The sequence below is a fragment of the Blennius ocellaris genome, assembly GCF_963422515.1.
Source record: "Blennius ocellaris genome assembly, chromosome: 9".
NCBI classification, from domain to species: Eukaryota; Metazoa; Chordata; class Actinopteri; order Blenniiformes; family Blenniidae; genus Blennius; species Blennius ocellaris.
Window position 1 is genome coordinate 25,252,861 of NC_137658.1, and position 19,521 is coordinate 25,272,381.

General features: G+C 41.9%; 1 protein-coding gene across 7 annotated transcripts in view; it reads right to left on the reverse strand.

Moving 5' to 3' along the window:
• Positions 1-19,521, reverse strand: part of diaph2 (diaphanous-related formin 2) — a 391,722-nt gene that overhangs the window by 190,519 nt on the left and 181,682 nt on the right. The window lies entirely within an intron of this gene.

Here is a 19,521-nt window from a genome sequence, read left to right on the forward strand (position 1 = left end):
ATTCCCAGTGGCCATTCATGGGCTTTTGCCTTATGGGACTGAGATTTAAAAGCAGCAGAGAAAGCCCACACTGGCTTCATTTCCCTGGAGCACAAAGTGCACTGTGGAAGGTAGTCGATAAATTCCCCGTCCCCCGTATCCATGTCGCTTACAAAGTCACCCTACAGTCATGGTAGGCCCTGTTGTATGTAGCCTGCACCTTCATAGCACCACCGTGGCGCTTTGTCAACCTGTTCATTGATATGTGATGTACAGATGTAATCTAAGTACTTACTACTACTGTGTGTGTGCGTGTGTGCGTGTGTGTAGGTGTATATATGTATATGTGTATATGTACACACACACACACACACACTCAATGACAAATTAAATCTGGCACATGTAGAGCTCAGATTTTTTTCTGACAACAAATAAGACCATCTGCAGAAATCACGAGCCAAAGATCGCAGGAATAACACATGCCATTTGATTTGTCCCAAATTTAGATTAAAACAAAAAACAAAATGAAATGCTGCTTATTGACACCAACACAAACACAGACTCACACTCCTCATTGTGTTTAATGTCCATTAATGTCTCTCTTGAGAGAGTCTTTTTATTCAAGATAAACATTAAGATTCAGCTGCCGCTCGCTTCAAAGGGTGGGACGATCATAACATGACAATCAAAACGCCGCACTTAGAAGTCTGGGCAGAAGTTCAACAGGAGGATCTGTTGGCTGTACAGCTCAAATGCTGGATGGAAATTGTCAGCACTCAACTCTGTGTTCACCATCTGTCTGACTCCGTATGCCGACCTCAAACTGACATTAAAGGAGGGCCTCTCTCTCTCTCTCCCTCTCTTTTTCATCACCATCTATGCTCAAATTGGGAAGGAGGAAGACAGACACAATGTACATATAAGTGTGATTATGGGGGGGGGGAAACTTGCCATGAAACATCCTTCTTCATGAGAGCAGTACCTATTGTACAAAGATGGTGGTATAGACAAGATCCATCAGGAGTAGCAGAGTCCTTTTTCCTCGCGGAGAGACTCCACGGGACGGAGAGGTTAAGTGAGCTGGTGGGCAAGAACGGCCGCCTGCACGGCTCCCGGCGCTAACAAAAGCACACTACAGTGCCTCATGGCTGTGTCCGAGGCAATAGTGGGAAATTACTTAACCTATTCCACTTGGTTGGAGCGTTTGCTTTGTTACATTGTGACATCAAATGATCTGTATTCTCCCCACAATTACTGTCAATGAGTTAACACACACACACACGCATGCACGCACGCACGCACGCACGCACACACACACACACACACACACCACCCGCCCGTCTCCAAAACATGACTGCTCTCCCGGTTCTCACTTCTTCTGTCCATCACTCGAAACATCTGGATTCATTTTAGAAGGTCAGAGCCAGTGAAGCAGAAACTGTCAGTAGAAGTTGTCTTGATGTGTGTCATGAAATAGAGCAAAGAAATGCCACCCGCAGACAGACCAGGAAATAACATTTCTGTAGATAATATAGAGCTTGACAAACCCTTTTTCTGGGATAAAGGTTTGTTTAGGTGCCATACACATGCTGACACATCAAACGAATATAGGAAATAAAAAACACAGATATGGCAGATAAACATTTATTTTATTTTATTTTTTAAATGAATTTTTGTTTCGGCATAATTGCCTCATGAAACTTAACTTACATCTGCCCATCTCTGATGCAAATAGGTGCAAAATGTTACAAGACGCTGCTCCTCTTTCCTCCACAAAGAGCGCCTGTAGGTGAAGGAAGCTGCACTTCCAAAGCCCCCTACAAATATAACCATATTTTTAATATGAGTATCTTTATTAGGTGTGTGCTTTTGGGTCCTGGCTCATTTCTTCTGGGGCAAACAAAAGTAAGCTAAGCTCTAGTTCCATGAACCCTCCCACCCGTCTCACCATGCCAACCCTCCCCTTATAACTCTCTCTGCTGCTCCACTTCTTTTCCACCCATCCCTCCTCCTGGATTAAAAGCTCTTAATTTTCACTAATTACACAAACTAATTTATTTTTCTTCATGTCTCGGCATTTCTCCCTGTTTTTCCTCCATGGGGCTCGTAAACACGTTTTGAAACAGGGTTTAATAAAACTGCCTTGTGAGGGTTTAGGGCCTTTAATGGACACAGGGCTTGTTTGATAAGTCTCCACTTCATCACACACTTTATTAATTAAAGTTTATATTACATTAGAAACAAAGTTAAAGCCATTTGCTCCCCAATAATGGTTTCATGTAGCTGCATATCTATGGCCAATTAATTGGAGTCTTGCTTCCCCATTTGCATTTTGCCCTTGTTTGACAAAAAGTGTGTAGGGATTAGCTGCAGGCAATATATCGCGAGCAGAAGCAATGCTGCACTTGTAATCCAGTGTTAGAAAAGTGAAAGGTATGACTTGGCAAAGAGTCAAACACGTTTTCAGTTTGGCGCTGTCCCGTGTCACCAGTTGGATCTGTAAGCCTGGCGGTCAGGATGGTGGAGTGTGGAAGACAGCGGTCAGCTTGATGACCTCAGTGTCCACCTCCTGCTGTTTGCAGACATTGTAGCTTCATTAGCTTCATTCGTGACCTTCAGCATGTCCTGAGGACGTCTGCAGTCCAATATGAGACGTTTTGAAGAATGCGAACAGCCAGAATGGCGTCCATCACTCCCTCCAAGTCACAAATGACTTTGTCCAAAAAGTAAAATAATTTCAGTACTTTGGGATGTTGTTCATGATTCAGTCATTCATAATTCAGTGGAGAGCGCTCTCGCCTCACAGCAAGAAGGTTGTGGGTTCAAGTACAGGGCCTTTCTGTGTGGAGTTTGTATGTTCTCCCCATGCGTGTGTGGGTTTCCCTCCGGGTACTCCGGTTTCCCCCACAGTCCAAAAAACATGTAGCGGGGGTCCTTGAGCGAGACCCTCAGTTCCCCAACTCTCCAGGACACACAGTGAAATAGATTATTAATCTCAATGTGGTTTAGCAGCCAGCCGGAATCTTTTCATTTGAGGCAGTTGAGCCCAGCTCGTATCAGTAGGATGAGGAGTTCTAAGTAATACTACTGCCTGTGTGCATTCAAAGACAGCCTGTTGAGATGGTTTAATCATTTGTCAGGATTCATTCAGAGTGCCCTCTGCAGGAGGCTGAAGTGCAGATCCAGAACAAACAGGAGAGATATTATCTTACTTGTTCTGGTTAAAACGTGAGAACCCGGAGGGGAAAGCTGGAGCACATTGCAGAGGAGAACGACATCTGGACCGTTTACTTTTTCACTCACCTGTTTATCTCATTGTGTGATCATTTCAATCATTTCCATGATAATTATAAGTTACTATGTGTATTGTATATTGTTCTTGTACCTCACTGACAGGCTAAGAAATATATTGACCATAATGTGACACACACACACACACACACACACACACACACACACACACACACACACACACACACACACACACACACACACACACACACACACACACACACACACACACACACACACACACACACACACACACACACACACACACACACAGATATCTGCAGTACCAAAGGAACCAACAGAATCATTGCATCACGTGGGCAGCTTATTCTGGATCTATGTAGATAGTTATATTGCTCTGAATGTTTTCAATACAAACATGTTTGCCATAATCTTTCTCAAAGTGTTTAAAACAGTAATCGAAGCTGAGATCTGTGAGTTCAATGTGGGATGCACAGAACCCCCTAAAGGCAGGATCAACAGCATCAGCAAACGCATAAAGAGAAGAAGTACATAAAGAGAAAGAAAAAAATAAAAAAAATAAATATATATATAGGTTGGATAATGACAAAAGAAATACAGCTCAAAGAGGATGGAATACACACAAATCCTCTGAGATCCTGAAAAAAAAACCTCAAAATGACTTTTTTGAATGTTGCCTTTTGGTGGTGGGCTGAGAAGTCATCCCCAAAAAAATAATTTCACATATGTCTCTAATAATACTAACACTGTATTCTCACATTGCACTGGTCCCAAACCATGTTTTTTTTTTCCACATTGTTGTTTATTTATGAAACAAAAAATAACAAGACTTCCAAGTTGAGGTAACCAGACTCGTAACATGATCGCACATGCTGTGAGCACACAACAGACTAAAAACCACATTGTTCTTCTTGCTTTGAAGGGAGCACAGAGTGCATGGGATGCCTGGGAAAATCAGCGATCATGAGTCTTCCCTGCATGCACAGGATATTCAGATCGGATACAGGATAATTCAGTCACCGTTTCCATTTTTGGGATACAAGTAAATGCGGCACACTGAGCCGATTGTTTGCTGTATTATCTTGCAGATGCATGATAATTTCTGGGCTCGACACGTTGTTCGGGTGAAAATTATATATTTTCTACACAAAACAATGAAGCTACAAAAGCTTCAGTAAAGTTATGTAGGGGAAGGCAAAGAGCAGACCGACACCCTGTGAGATTATCTGAAGCCCTGCATGAATGGACAATGCCCTACACTCCCCATCCCGCCCACAAACCCACCCACTAAGCACATTGTGTGTGTATTTGCACTGGGAAGTGATGATGTACCCGGCAATGCACAGGAGACAGCAGGAGAGCAGAAGTGGTGTGTCCTGTCAGACATAATGAGTAAGCAACGATACACACAGTAATTGTGGCCAACTTCAGGGACCCCCCTCTGTGTGCGGTTGTGAGGAAACTGGGGTTTGTGTTTGAACACACACACACACACACACACACACACACACACACACACACACACACACACACACACACACACACACACACACACACACACACACACACACACACACACACACACATGCAGGAAGTAATATGTTAAAAGGAGAGAGGGCACACCGGGGGCAGCTACATGGAGTGAGACTGAAGGGAACAAAGAGGGCTATAAACACTTTGTGTTGCATGTTGATTGCGTAACGTTTTTTTTTAAGGCACACTTGGCAAAAAGATACCACAACAAGAAAAATCATCTACATTTGGGAGCACATTTAAAAAATAATGAGACGAAAAAACCCATATACCTCCAATCACAGCAGCATCGATAAAATGACAACAGCTGTTATGAATGGAAATATGCTGATTATGCCTGTGCATAAATTAATGCCAGAAACATTTAGGAAATAGGAATATTTTCTTTTTAGCTGTATTAGTAAGAATGTGCGGCTCAAACTAACTGGACTGAGCACATTGCCAGTGTTACTCAAATATCCTAAACATAGTGAATAAACTGGATAAAACAGATTCAATTTGCACTTGAAATGGAGGTTATTAAGGAGCACTTTCTGGTTGAAAACAGAAAACCTACCGGTTCTTCAACTTTTAAACATTGCCCATGAATATACATGGTTATGACTTGGGTGATCAATCTACACCACTGAGTGGACCTGAACTCACAACAACTGACCATGGAAATTGTATTTAAGATTCACATTCACTCATGCAAATGTTTATTATTCAGATGCTTTCATTCAAAGAGAATATTATAAAAAATATGAAGAATATGCAGACTTCTACAAAACCTTGTTTGAGCTCATTATATGTCCACCTACTGTCAATTCAAAATCATTGGTTTGAATTGGAATAAATATAATTTTTACTCAAAAGGTTTGTGATACTTTATTACCCATTTCATAACATTGGTAATGAGTTTAATACCACCTGGACATTTACAATATAATAATTAAAGAAACAACAACAAAAATAATGTTTCCAGTGAAAAAGTCAGTTCAAATCAAATTAAATTAGGATTTGATGATTAGCCACTGTGGCAAAATAACATGGAAAAAATATTAAAGCAAAACTGTTCAAATGAATTCAACCTTAGTTTATAAAACACACAGAGGTCTTGCAACTTCATTTTAGTTTTAATAATCAACCTGAGTCAATTTGGAGCCAGATAGTAAAAGGATTAATTGAAGGAAATAGGTGAGTTTATTTATCTTTTGTTCATTTTTAAAGGCACGTCTTATGACATGTTTTACCATGCAATCTTTTAAATACAATTAAGGTTATTCATATTTGGGGATACGAGCAGCACTCCATTTTCCACTTGTGGAGAAGACAGAGCCAGCATAGTTTATGCAACAGGGGACAATAAATATTGATGAGAGAAAGAGGGAATTAACTGGATTTAAAACTCTTTGGAGAAGAGGACAATGAGATTAGTCCTTCTATCAATGCAAATACATACTGCCATCTACCCTCCACACTGTGACACTGGTACTTCTCTCTAGAGCTATAAATACTTATGCAGATGAGGTTGGTGGGTTTTGGCAAGTGCTGGTCAGCTCCTTGTGAACACGGTGGCCTGTGACTGACCAGTTCTTGCATATGACGCCTGTTACGCCAGATTAAAGCGGCGCAGCACCAGCCGTGGGGGGATGGGAGGTCGTACCGTTGTTTACCCCGTGTCAGGGCACCAATGCAGGGCCAAGGCGATGCTAAATTGTCCCACCATTGTGCGTCTGTCTCCCTTTGTGTGTTTGACAAATGAAATGTATACCGATACAGGGTGGAGGGGGGGGGGGAATCCCACAATGGCAGCAGGTGCACCGGGCCAGCTAATATTTGCACAGCGGCTTCTGTGGCAAACGAGCTACTCTCTCTGAAGAAAAGGGGCAACTGTCTTCTCATAAATGGTCCTGCTACAGACACATAGATCCGGGGCTGACTCCACTAACCTATCTATATCCCCCCATTCTCATCCCTCTCTTTCAGCCACAAATCCCCTCAGAGCAAGACAATTGCCAAGATGCATCTTGGTAACATGTGACATTGCCGAGGTCAAGCTGAAAGCTCCTGTGTGAATGTCGCGCGTTCAAGTGAACGCTACCCCCCACCTGCAGTGTGCCAGACACACGGCCGGCCTCCCCCCCTACCTCCGTCACACTTTTATTGCAATGGATGCGTCTCCAGACAAGTACTTGTGTGCTTCTTGAGTCCGTGGACCAGCTGATTGTCTAACGCCACAGTGGAGAAATGAAAGAGCTGGTTATGGCATACGCTTCTAGGAAAGGAATAAAAAAACAAAACAAAACAAAACAAAAACTTTATCAAAAATAGACGAGGTGTTTTTGAACCAGTGTCAGAGCTTTTAAAGAAAACAGCACTAAATATTGTTGCAGCATTTGTCATTTGAAAAGGGAGACATAAAATAGATATGATGGATGCGAGAGACACACAGACTCTGAAAGTCCCCATATATATGCATAGGGTTTGTTAAAAACATGCTCAGAGAAATAGAATAGGTGGGGGTCAATCTGAAGAGAGCCCCAAAAGAAGACTAAGTGATTATGAGGCCCTTTTCTTATGTTTCTTCAGTCCCTAACCTTCCTTTTTGCGATTAAGCATAAGAAATGAAGGCTTAATCCATTTAGATGGAAAATCCATGGCAGCCGCCCCGGCCGTGTGGGGGTATTAATAAGATGACAATGCAGATTCATCAATGGAAACCAGAATGTTGTTCCATCACTGCCTGTCTAAAGATAATAAATAGGCCCCACAGCAGCAGAATTCTCTCAACTTTTACTGTGAACACGTATATATAAAGAAAAAGAAAAAAATATATATATATATATCACTGTGCAATCTCATTTAAAGAGTCAGAACCACTATAGATAACATTCAGACAGAGCACATAAAGTCAGGGCATTCAGATGAAATGTCAAGCTTAACTATGTCAAAGAGAACAGCTCAATAACTGAGAAACACGCACAATTCACAAGCAGAGGAGATGAGACAATGAAGAGGCAGAAATAATAATAATAATAAAAAACTAGACATTTGTAATAAACCAACACTGTGTGTAAAGTAAGCTCAGACAAGATAGGCTTTATTGATCCCATAATGGAGAAATGTGTCACAACAAGTTTGTGGAGGTGCAACTCTTTTATTCAAACAACATATTATTGTGAACAGCAAAATGAGGCTCCTTTAAATGATGAAAATTACTTCCCTTCATTTAAGATGCCAATACCGGAAATATATGTGGTAAACTATAAGACAATGTAAATCGGACTCTATTCATTAGTTCACTCAATAATTAAGTAACTTAAATAAAAAAAAAAAAAAATGTTGTCCTGCTGCACAAAAATATACCTACGGGTATCAATAAAGTTACCTTTGACCTTAATGAAGATAAATGCTGTGATAGAAATCATGTTTAAAGCTACGAATTCTAATATAGTGAGGTTATGCAATTGAAACAACAGTCACTGACTGAATAAAAGTCTGACTATCTTATTGTTGAAGTCCTGTTGAAGTGAAATGAATGTGGACATATAGTGGAAATATCATAAATACATCTACACCGCTGCCTGTTGTGGCAGCCTGGGGATGTGCCGAGGGTTAACACTGCTTCAATGGATGGATATGTTCATGCATGAATGGATGAAGGTGGACATGCCGTTCTTCTTCTCACAGGCTGACTAATGACATGTATTGACAACTGGAAACCTTTTGGAGATTTGGTGGTAAATAATGGGTAGAGCCACGAGGGTCCAGCTAAAAGTAATAAATGCTATTTGGATGTCCACATGAGATCAACACATCCAACATAAACGATATGATTTCATAGTAGTTAAATGCAGACAGGCAGCAGGCATCCTGACCGCTATATGAGACTTCCTGACAAGTCCACAGTGAGAGGCTGAGCTGAGGGTGACCTTTCCTCCTGGCTGGATACGGGATTGATGTGGATCCAAGTAGGAGTGATGAGCAAATGACATTCACTGAGACTGAAAGATCCTCTGGCTTGAGATGAGAGAGGAGATCATATAAATTAGGCTTCGGGACGCCACTACTGCAGCGCCACATTGTTTATTTGAAAAGCATAATGCAGCTCCTTGTTGGCTACGGAAGTGAACATTTCAATCAATAGCACATGGGCATCTCGTAAGACTTGGCTGGGGCACAGGAAAATCCATGTGAAGCAGGGATTGGGAAGGTGAGGGGGTACCAGCTTGGTCAATAAACTGGGCCCCTGCCCCAAGGCAACAAGCTGACTCCAGCTGTGAGACAACACCGCAGGCCAGTGTTTAACTTTCATCCTGTCAGCCAATGGCTCTCCTGCTGCTCCCTCACCACTCGCCACTCAGTGCGACATTCACCTCTTCCTCACTGCACACCCCCGCCTACTTGACGAAAAGGCAATCAGTGAGCTGGACTGGGCTGCACGGTAGCCTGAGGGGAGACTGAAAAGTCTGCAGTGGAGAGTTTTGTATGTGAGATGGCACAGGCGTACGCAATTGCAGACTTGGTGGAAAGAAGGGAGAACTGCCACGACGACTACTTTTACTACGGCATGCGAGAGCTCGCTTGGTGGCATGAATGAGCCCAGAAAATATCTCTGACACGGAATAGGAAAATCAAGATGTGGCCTGATGAGGCTGGGAATGTTACAAGCAGCAAGATTCTCGACACTCTAACAGATAACAGGAATTGTACATCTTATTTTAGTTGTACTGAATCATGCAGAATAGAAAGTTTGATGAGGTGCATGTAATGTTTTCTATCTGATTGCATTCACACAAAGGTCTAATGATACCATTTTAAACTATTAATAAACAGCAGCAGCATTCCCGAACTAATATGACTTAAACAAATGACCGAAATGCAGATAAGATACAGTTATAAACAAATGCTTTATTTACTTGTAAATTATTGTAATGATATGTAAGACTCCAAATGAAAATGACAATATAAGCATAGCTTCAGTAAGTTCTGTGATATGGTAAACATACAATACATGTTTCCATGTTGATCATTGTGAATATTTGCCACTATAAACACTTCTGAAGTGTTTGAAGACATGATATGTTCACTTTACTTAAATTTTATTAGGCAAAAAGTTCCTCTGATTTATTTTCATTCTTTTATATTAAGCGTCCTGAAATTTCAGGAAAAGTGTTGTTCAAAATAGCTGTTTATGAAGTGGAAATCTACCCAACACCCACAGACTTCAAAGGCTTTTGAAGGTTTCTTGTCATGTTGATCTCAGACTCAAGTCAGTCACAGGTGGTGACGAGCACAGTTTAACTTTCACTTTCAAAATATTTATACCCACGCTGTTCTTCATGATTGCTGTTGGTTCACATTAGGGTGTAGAGAAAAAATAAATAAATAAGAAAAAAAGAATTGGAAGTCATTGTTTAATGTCACGCAACAAAACTGGATAAATTCGAGGAAAAATGTGTAAATATGCACAAATAGAAGAAGAAGACGAATACAAAATAAACTGCAAGTGAGAGCCGTGAGGAAAAGACACACGACTGACCAGAATGCTAGGAACTCGCATGCTATCAGTCTGACAACACCTTGGTAAAAACACATTTTAAGATCCCTGCCAGTGATGGCTGGAAGATGAGGAGCGAGAGTAATTACTTAACCATCCTTTCTTGGCCTGAAAGTGACAAAAGACAAATCTACAGTTGCAAATTAACCCTGGAATAATGAATGAGGAATGGAGCCCTGAGGTCTTAATTGAATATTTGCTGGACTCATTTTGTTGACAATGATGGATGTCTGCAAAAAAAAAAAAAAAAAGGCCTTAGCAAACTCATAATTCATATTTCATCATCCCTACATCAGACTTCAGCTGTACAGATTTATTGATTGGTAAATGATGAGTTTTCATTGTGCAGCAAAACTGAATGAAGTCTGACATGTTCCGGTGAGGTTTGATAAATTGGTGCGATGTGGACTTTGAAGAGATGAACACGAGTGCTTCATAGAAACATCTAAAGGTAGCCAAACATCAATGAAGTCTGAAATTGGGCATCACACATTCCTGCTGCCGTGCGTGTGTTTGATCATGGCAGTTAGCGCTTGCGTGACCCAACCCAACCCAGTCATTTGGCCTGTGCCCCCCCCAATTTCCCGGGTTTAATAATAAAAAAAAAAAAAAGGCTCAGTATGGAACCCCTCCCCACCCAAAAAAAAATATGATGAATAAAGTTCAGTCTGTGTATTCTGCACTCTGAGCTCATAACACTCTCGATCTCTAAGTTCCAGCAGGAAACTAAAAAACATGGCTCTGACATGTAGAACCGTTCATTTTCAAAACGTACAACCCAAATCCCCCAAAGAGATAGGGCTGCTGATGTTTATCAGGCTTTGTGTTTCATATGTTCAGTGCTTACTGAATGAGAAATGCTCATTCTGTGCTCACCCGTCTACGTCCTGTAGCAGAACTAATGTGTGGCATCTCCATCTATCCTATCGCTGGCATGCATAATTAGTTTGAAATATGGAAAATGGGAGTCGTCTGTAAGATAAGTATCGGAACTTATTTTATTCACAAGTACCACTACTATCGAGAGCGCAACTAAAGTGTATTTAAATCTATAAACTGTGTTTGTGATAGAAGCACTCTGGTTTTGTGACAAATCTGCTCAATGACAGGGGATTGACTTTGAAAACGAGAATGTCATCTCAAGCCCCGAAAAAGACTTCAGCATTTGGCAGCAACCTTGTTTTGGATGCTATTTCTGTGGGCAAGCAACGCTAAGCATGTTACTAGAGTAAGACGATTTTGATGGAGCAGAAGTCACTCAAGGGAATAAGTCAGATCGCAATGCCTGAAGCGCTTTACGGACATGTTGGATATGCACAATTCAGTGCTGATCAGAGAGCACACTGGGGCAGAGCTCTTTAAAATGCTGCCCGACGAATGTGACAGTGCTGCTTTCGGCATTCTTATCCACGGGATTAAAAACAGCACAAGGTGGTGCTTGATCTTTCACAACTTTTGTCCCAGTTGAAAGGATGTGCAGTTCTTGAAGGGGCGGGGGGGGGGGGGGGGGCATTCAATTCCACAAAGATGATTCAGAAGAAAAGACAGTTGAGCAGTGAGTGTGTATGATGTTTCCTCCAGCCATCATCCCAGGGACTGGTTTACACCTGGGGCTACGAGGTGAATGCAATTAACTTCCTGGTTGGATAGAAAATCAGTGGCGGTGGCGGGGAAAAAAAACAAAACATTTTCAAAACAGTCCGATATAGTTACTGATGTTTGATGAATACGAAAACATGGGCTGAATATGAAGTCTGAGATGGAGCACGGAAGTGGCATTGATTTAATAAGGTGCAGCAAAGCTTGTTTCTCAAAGGAATGAACATGAAGTGAAAGTGGCATCGGGCTATTCAGCCGTTATGGTCAGTCAACTTTTTTACTTATTCAGTAGATATCTTTAAAAAGGAAGGGAAACAAATATCACTCTTGGACATTTAAATCTAAATAAATTAACATTTACTGCTATATGCACAGGGTCCAAAGATCAAATAGCTGACTGTATTCTCCACCAAAGCAGAAATGCTGTTATTAACATGAACAGGTGCACATTAAAGAAGATTTTGATTTTGAGGCATGTTTTTTTTTTTTTTTTGGATCTAAGTTAGAGCTCAGCAGTTGCTACCTAGTTTACTGAAGACATCTGCAGACAATTTTAGCACGCACAAGCACTCCGCACTCAGGTTAGCTTAAGGGATTTGATCAAACAAAAGCATCTGACGATTAGGTTTTAAAACCAATGTGACTACGAGTTGATGACATTTGTAGACATACGCTATAGTCTTACAGCTCATTATTTTTGGATTAGGAGAATTCACTTCACATTCAGAGTTTAGAGACCGATAATGAATAGTTTATGGATATCCCTATTCCACAGAATATCATATATTCTGTATATGTTTTAATCAGTAACTTGTCAATGTGGAAAACTTAACATATAGCTGTGGAAAAAAAGAGAAAGCATGATGACAGGAATGCCATCTATTAATTTTGAAGCACTGCATTATATTAGATATGGCCGTATCAGTGGGTTTGAGGTCAATGTACTGATGTACCGAACAATAATACCTGATGAAAACTGTAACAACTTTATTCAAAAGCCCCGAGGGTTAAGCAAGTCCACACTGTTTTCTCCTCACAGAAGCTAACAGCACCCCCAAGCTTCAAGTCAGCACTTTAACCTAATACACTCGGTTCCAAGAAATAGGCAATGTGCTATCCCTGAGCATATAAGCAGCACTGAGGGGATGTCGGTTTATAAACTCCAGGCCAGGCAGAAATGTTCCCGTCCAGACCATACAGTTCACCTTGAAAGTAGAGGACTCAGAGAGATAGTGCAGATAAACCTCATCAACACATTCAAGGGAAGTAATGATGATAGACCGTGAATAAATATTTCCCCCCAGTGATTAAACCAGGAGGAGATGGTGGAAAGGTTGGAAAAGGTGGCTGCGAGCCCAGACAGTGTGTGTGACAGGGCACGCAAGCAGGAGGTTAGATATGAAATAGGGATAAGAATGCAGCAATCTGGGGCACATGAGGTGCAAGGAGGCTCCGAGACAGCCGAGTCCCATCCTCCCACCCCAAACCAAACAGATGAAGGTAAGGAACGTCTGCTTTGAATTCATAAGCCAGGGGAAGTTCACTCAGTGTCTCAAGACTCGGCGACGACACCATTTGCAGGGGGAAAAAAGAAGAAGAGCCGTGCACAACTAAGAGAAATACAGACAATGCCAAAGAGGCAAACTGTCCATTTACAGAGGAAAATGATGAGGATAGACACATTTCAAATGTACATTAAAAAAAAGAAAGAGAAGAAAAGAAAAGAAAAGAAATGAATCAACCTGGCGTTGTGTGGGTCTATGTGCATGTTCCCCTCTTCTACTGTATGTACAGGGACATTAACGTATTGGCAGGTCTGAACAAAACACACTATATCTGGGGAAGTTGCCTCTGATTGATCAAACAACCATGAAGTGGGAGTGTAGTAATTGAGTTTCACATCAGCTCGAGCAATCTTGCAAACAGGGCACTTTCTTTCATGTGTGGATCGCAAACAAATGAGTTTCACACAAGTTTTTGTTTTTTTTCTTTCCCCCATTTACCTGGAATCACAAATGAAAACCCTCTGTACCTGCTCCAAATTAAAAATGCATTTAAAATGGCTCGGTAAATACACTACTAGTGTGCCCATGGAGCTATATCTGCAGCACTATTTTTGATATGTGATATCACTTAAATGCTTATAAGGGAAAAATACTCTCCACTCCCACCTAATAAGGGATTTCTAATTAGATGTTGCAGCCGAGAAAGATATCCCAGATATAATGTGGTGCATATGTGAAAATCAATGATACAGTCTGTTAGTGCAGAAGCTAAATCCTTTTCACCCAGTAAATGATGTTGTTTTAAGGAATATTAGCAGATGCTTAAATAATGACCTGCCTAATACATACTCTCCACTCTCACTCAAAAAGACCAATGGAAAGAGAAATACAGATATGTGCAAAATAGCTGTCCTTGAATATAGTCACATTTCACAATGACGCAATCATAAAAAACACTTGAAACGTCTTAAAAGCCTAAGTAAATTTCCTGGCGATCATAAAAGAACAATAAAGGCCAAGTTCAGTCCAAACAAGACCAGCTTGGGAAAGTTTTGAGACAGCTGTTGACTGCAGCTCTCCGAGCAACGGGCAATATACTGACTGCGACACTGGGTCTGTTCATTTAATGGCTTCCAGGGCAGATGGAGTTTGCAAGTGACAGTGGGAGCAGACACAACGTTTTTTTTTTTTAAGTTCCTCAGAAGAAGAAGCAAACACGCTGTAGAAACAAACCCGCCACCAATTATACGCCACAGTGGAACAGTAACAGGCAACAGGGGGCAGTGAATGACGTGTTGAAGTTACGAGTTCAAATGGCCGCCCCGAGTGCACCGCCGGGATTAAATGTCAATGGAAATGGGAAAGTCAATGCCTGGCACAAACATTGAATGTACGTATCCAAAACTGTATCTACAGTCAAAGCAGGTTGCTTTTTTCATCTCTTTGGAGTTTTTCCCCCCCTAATTTATTTATGTATTGATTTTTTTAACCTTTATTTAACAAGGAAATTCTTTTGCAAGGTGTCCAGGCCAAGACAGGCTGCGGCACGCAGAGCAATTTACCCCTGATGCTTCACAACATTTAAAGACAGTAAATTGTACACAGGAAAAAATGTTACAACAGCAGAGTGTGACCACATCCATCTGGCTGCAACTTGATTAAATTACATTAAATTGATGTAAACTATTAAGAGAAAGCAGCATACATAGCGTGTCCTTCACAGTTCTATAATGGTGACATTTAAACTGATGGCTACATTAAATCATAATTCAACCTCGTTTATGTATTTTTTTTTTTCTGTATCATGTTCCTCCCGATGTACCTTGGGAGTAAACCAAGAACCTTTCGATAAATACAACTACAAAAACGAACGGCGCTCAAGCAAGCTATCTGGCCCAAGTGAATGCGAGGAGGGTGAAGCTGGTGTTGAGCGGTCATGGCAGCTATATCATAGTGTTGCTCTCCGTAGAGGTGGCGCTTCTTTAATCACAGCGGTGGCCCCAGCCTTGAACTGTTCAATCATGATCATGCTTTAGGCCTGATGATGTGAGGATGTATTGCCTTCAGTCAGCTCATAAGACTGCAGCCACTCTTAGATACAGGCAAGCAAGCAGCAGATGCTTAGTTTCTTTTTGTAAATTGGTTTTGTTTTTCAAAATTTTTACATAAATATGCATATTTATCAACACAATAATATGTAGAAAGTATAATGCTGCTTGTTTAAAGGGATTCATTGAAAATACCCAACACTTTTGTGTTATATCTGGGAAATTTGTGTTGGACATTTAACTTGACTTATACAGGTAATGAAATAGTATTAATATGTCTCATGTAGTTTGGCCTGTCGTAGGAACACATGTGTTTGCTTATTTTGCTTCAGGCAAGTAGGTTTTTTCTTCTGTGTTAATCAGAAATATCTTCCGGTGGTGGATGATGGTTCTGATGAAGATGGTGGAACACGATCTAAACATGTCAAAGGTAGGTTGTAAAAACATAATTAATCAAAAAGAAAGAAACACAAATTCTTATGAACAAATTGAAGGCATAATGACCTTAATTGGACTAAAAGTAGGGAAGCTGTGATGGATTAATTTATTGTTCCTTTTGCATGGACAAGGCCATATTCAGGACAAACATATTCTGTTAACCTTCTGAAGTTCTGATTTCAACATGAAGTCAAGTGGAAGGTCATCAAGTCGTGTCTTTTCAGACTGGGCAGGATGAGGCAGGGTGAGGCAGGGTGAGGCAGGGTGAGGCAGGGTGAGGCAGGGTGAGGCAGGATGAGGCAGGGTGAGGCAGGGTGAGGCAGGGTGAGGCAGGATGAGGCAGGGTGAGGCAGGATGAGGTAGGATGAGACAGGATGAGGCAGGGTGAGGCAGGGTGAGGCAGGATGAGGCAGGGTGAGGTAGGATGAGGTAGGATGAGGCAGGATGAGGCAGGGTGAGGCAGGGTGAGGCAGGGTGAGGCAGGGTGAGGCAGGATGAGGCAGGGTGAGGCAGGGTGAGGCAGGATGAGGCAGGGTGAGGTAGGATGAGGCAGGATGAGGCAGGGTGAGGCAGGATGAGGCAGGGTGAGGTAGGATGAGGCAGGGTGAGGTAGGATGAGGCAGGATGAGGCAGGGTGAGGCAGGATGAGGCAGGGTGAGGTAGGATGAGGTAGGGTGAGGTAGGATGAGGTAGGGTGAGGTAGGGTGAGGTAGGGTGAGGTAGGGTGAGGCAGGGTGAGGCAGGATGAGGCAGGGTGAGGCAGGGTGAGGTAGGATGAGGTAGGGTGAGGTAGGGTGAGGTAGGATGAGGTAGGGTGAGGTAGGGTGAGGTAGGATGAGGTAGGGTGAGGTAGGATGAGGTAGGGTGAGGTAGGGTGAGGTAGGATGAGGTAGGGTGAGGTAGGGTGAGGTAGGATGAGGTAGGGTGAGGTAGGCTGAGGGCTTCCTCAGGTAAACAATGTCACATCAATATGAGCCTGGCTTCTTCGCACCGCTGGCAGCAGCAGCCAATGTACAGTGTAGATTCACACACAAGTACTTGAGTTGAATGTGGTTGAATTTTGCCCCAATGGATTCTATGTCGGGCCAAACCAGAGTGTTTTTAAAAAAAAATGTTTAATAAAATTTTTTTTAATGATGATCTGTCTGTGGTGGGGAGGAGAGGAGACGGGCACCGCTGACGGTACTGTAGCCCAACTACGAGGCTTGCAAGGTGGCAGAGGTTAACTCTTTCGGCTGAGACCCATTAATAAAAAACAACAAAAAGCAACGCTGTTGCTAAACTTTAAAAAAATCCCATCATATTACATATTACTGGAGTTTTCCATCCATACACCTTTGTTTATATTACATATTATTACATTATATATCATCTCTGCATTTCTCCATCCATCTTTTAAGGAAAAGCAGTTTCCCTGCAGACAGTCGTGTAATCCATCAAACATACTGTATCTCATGGCCATGACCGTCTGGGCACGCAGCATCACCCAAACAGATGGCCTCAACTGGGGCCGAGCAGGGAGTCGAGGAGAGAGGAGCATACTGTAACTGTCAGGCCAGGTCCCCTGAATCCCGCGGCTTTCTGCTACACTGATCCCAATCACCGTACACCTGCTCTCCGTCTCCCCACTCCGAAACTCCACTTGTGAGACAGACTGAAAGATTTAAGGAAGATGTGAAAATGGGAAATTACTCTTTTACCATTTAAGCGACAACTTTATGAGTTGAGTGAAGGTTGATCTCGGCGCGTGGCGTCTCAAACCTTCCTCTGGCTTCTGCACCGAACACAGACACAGTTGATGCATGCAGATCTAGTGAGGTCACAGTATAACTGGAGGCCATCTGCCCACTCATGCTGGACTGTGATTATGAGCCCTCAGACTCCCAAAGGTGAGAGGAGTGAACACAGGCAGTTCACTATAAAGCCTGCCATCTCCCAGAGTGAGTTTCACACTTCACTTTTACACAGTTACTTTTGGCCTGTTTGTCCTTTTAATTCTGTCCCATTTATCGGCCCCCCTCTTCATGACTGCTGTCATCATTTTCATCCATGTTAAAATCTGACACTTCACAACGGAGCCTGTCTCAACACTCACTGAGAGGAGATGAAGAGTAAAGTGACAACTGCTGCATCACAAGTGTAACACTTGAGTTTGGATCCGAGAACAACTTGCAAACGAGAGGTACAGCAATTAAACAACATCGAAACAGAAATCAAGAAAAAAAGTTACTGATGAATTAAATTGTTGACAACTGTTTCAAAACCGGCATTTCCAAAGAGTGAAGCGTCTTTACCTTCACCAATGAAAGTTGGGTGACCAACAAAGTTGGCCTAGACGGTTATATATTGTATGCTTCTATTTGTTTATATATTGGTTTGTATGTATGTATTTTACCAACTTTTCGCATAAACTATTAACCAAAATTGCATGGAATTTTCAGGGATGATTCGTCATGGTCCAAAGACCAAGCCAATATATTTCGGGACGTTAGCAGCAAACTATTTCCAAACAAATCCCAAAAAACAGCAAACAATGTTTCCATTCAAAGCAAAAGAGAGAGGCATCATGGAGGAGATCTCCATGATGATCTCCAACAGCGTCTGTTGCCATGGAGATGCTCCCTGCTCAGTGTTTCTCACAGTGATGTTGCTACCTGACAGGCTAGTTAGTGTTGATATGAGCTAACAGGTATCATGCCAGTGATGCTCACTCAGTTCCACAAACAAATGTGGCATTGGCGAAGGGTGCGCTCTACCGAGTGTAGCTCTAGTTACATATTCACACTAACACTGCCGAGGGTTCAGCAACCTCATGACCCCTTCATTTTAGATGTACTGGTTAATAAATATGATGGTAAAAATGACTGAAAATGAACATGTACAAGTGCAAGCTTTGAGATGGAGTGCCTGTCCATCCAGTTCCATGTAAGACGAGACGCCACAATATAACAATAAAGAAGCAGAATGAGACTAAAGAACAGAACAATGTGAGAACAATCAAAAAAATTAAATATAAAGAAACATGCATCATTTCAGACCAGCGACCAGGATCTGCAAATTCCATCACATAAATGAATAAAGTACAGGCCACAATGCCCACATGTTGCACATTGGCCTGATTCACAATGAGGTCATATCTTGCAAGACGCATGATTGGATTTGTAGGTGACTAAATGTGAGAGTTTATGGAGGGCCACATATGCAAATGGTACACCCACCTTGGCTTCAGATTCCCTGATGAGTCTCCGAGAGCCTCTTTGGGCCTCTCTTTTTCAATAGATAACGGTGCAGATACCACACACACACACACAATGAAAGCATTGGATTTTTCATGTGACCAAAACTTAATCCTCCACTATAAATAAGCACAGACATGAATGCAACATAAAGAAGCTGGTGTAAAAATGCCACAGAGTACATTTCTAAAACACCTACTTCTACTGCCAAACTCCTCTCACATTTATTCTTATGCTTTCCTCATTAATCTCAATTTGCAATTGTGGCATCTTATAATGTCTCATAATGAGATGTGGAGATGCACTGGTTTGTGGTGGAACTGAGTGGAGGTGATCGTACAAACTGATTCACGCAGCTTCACATCTAC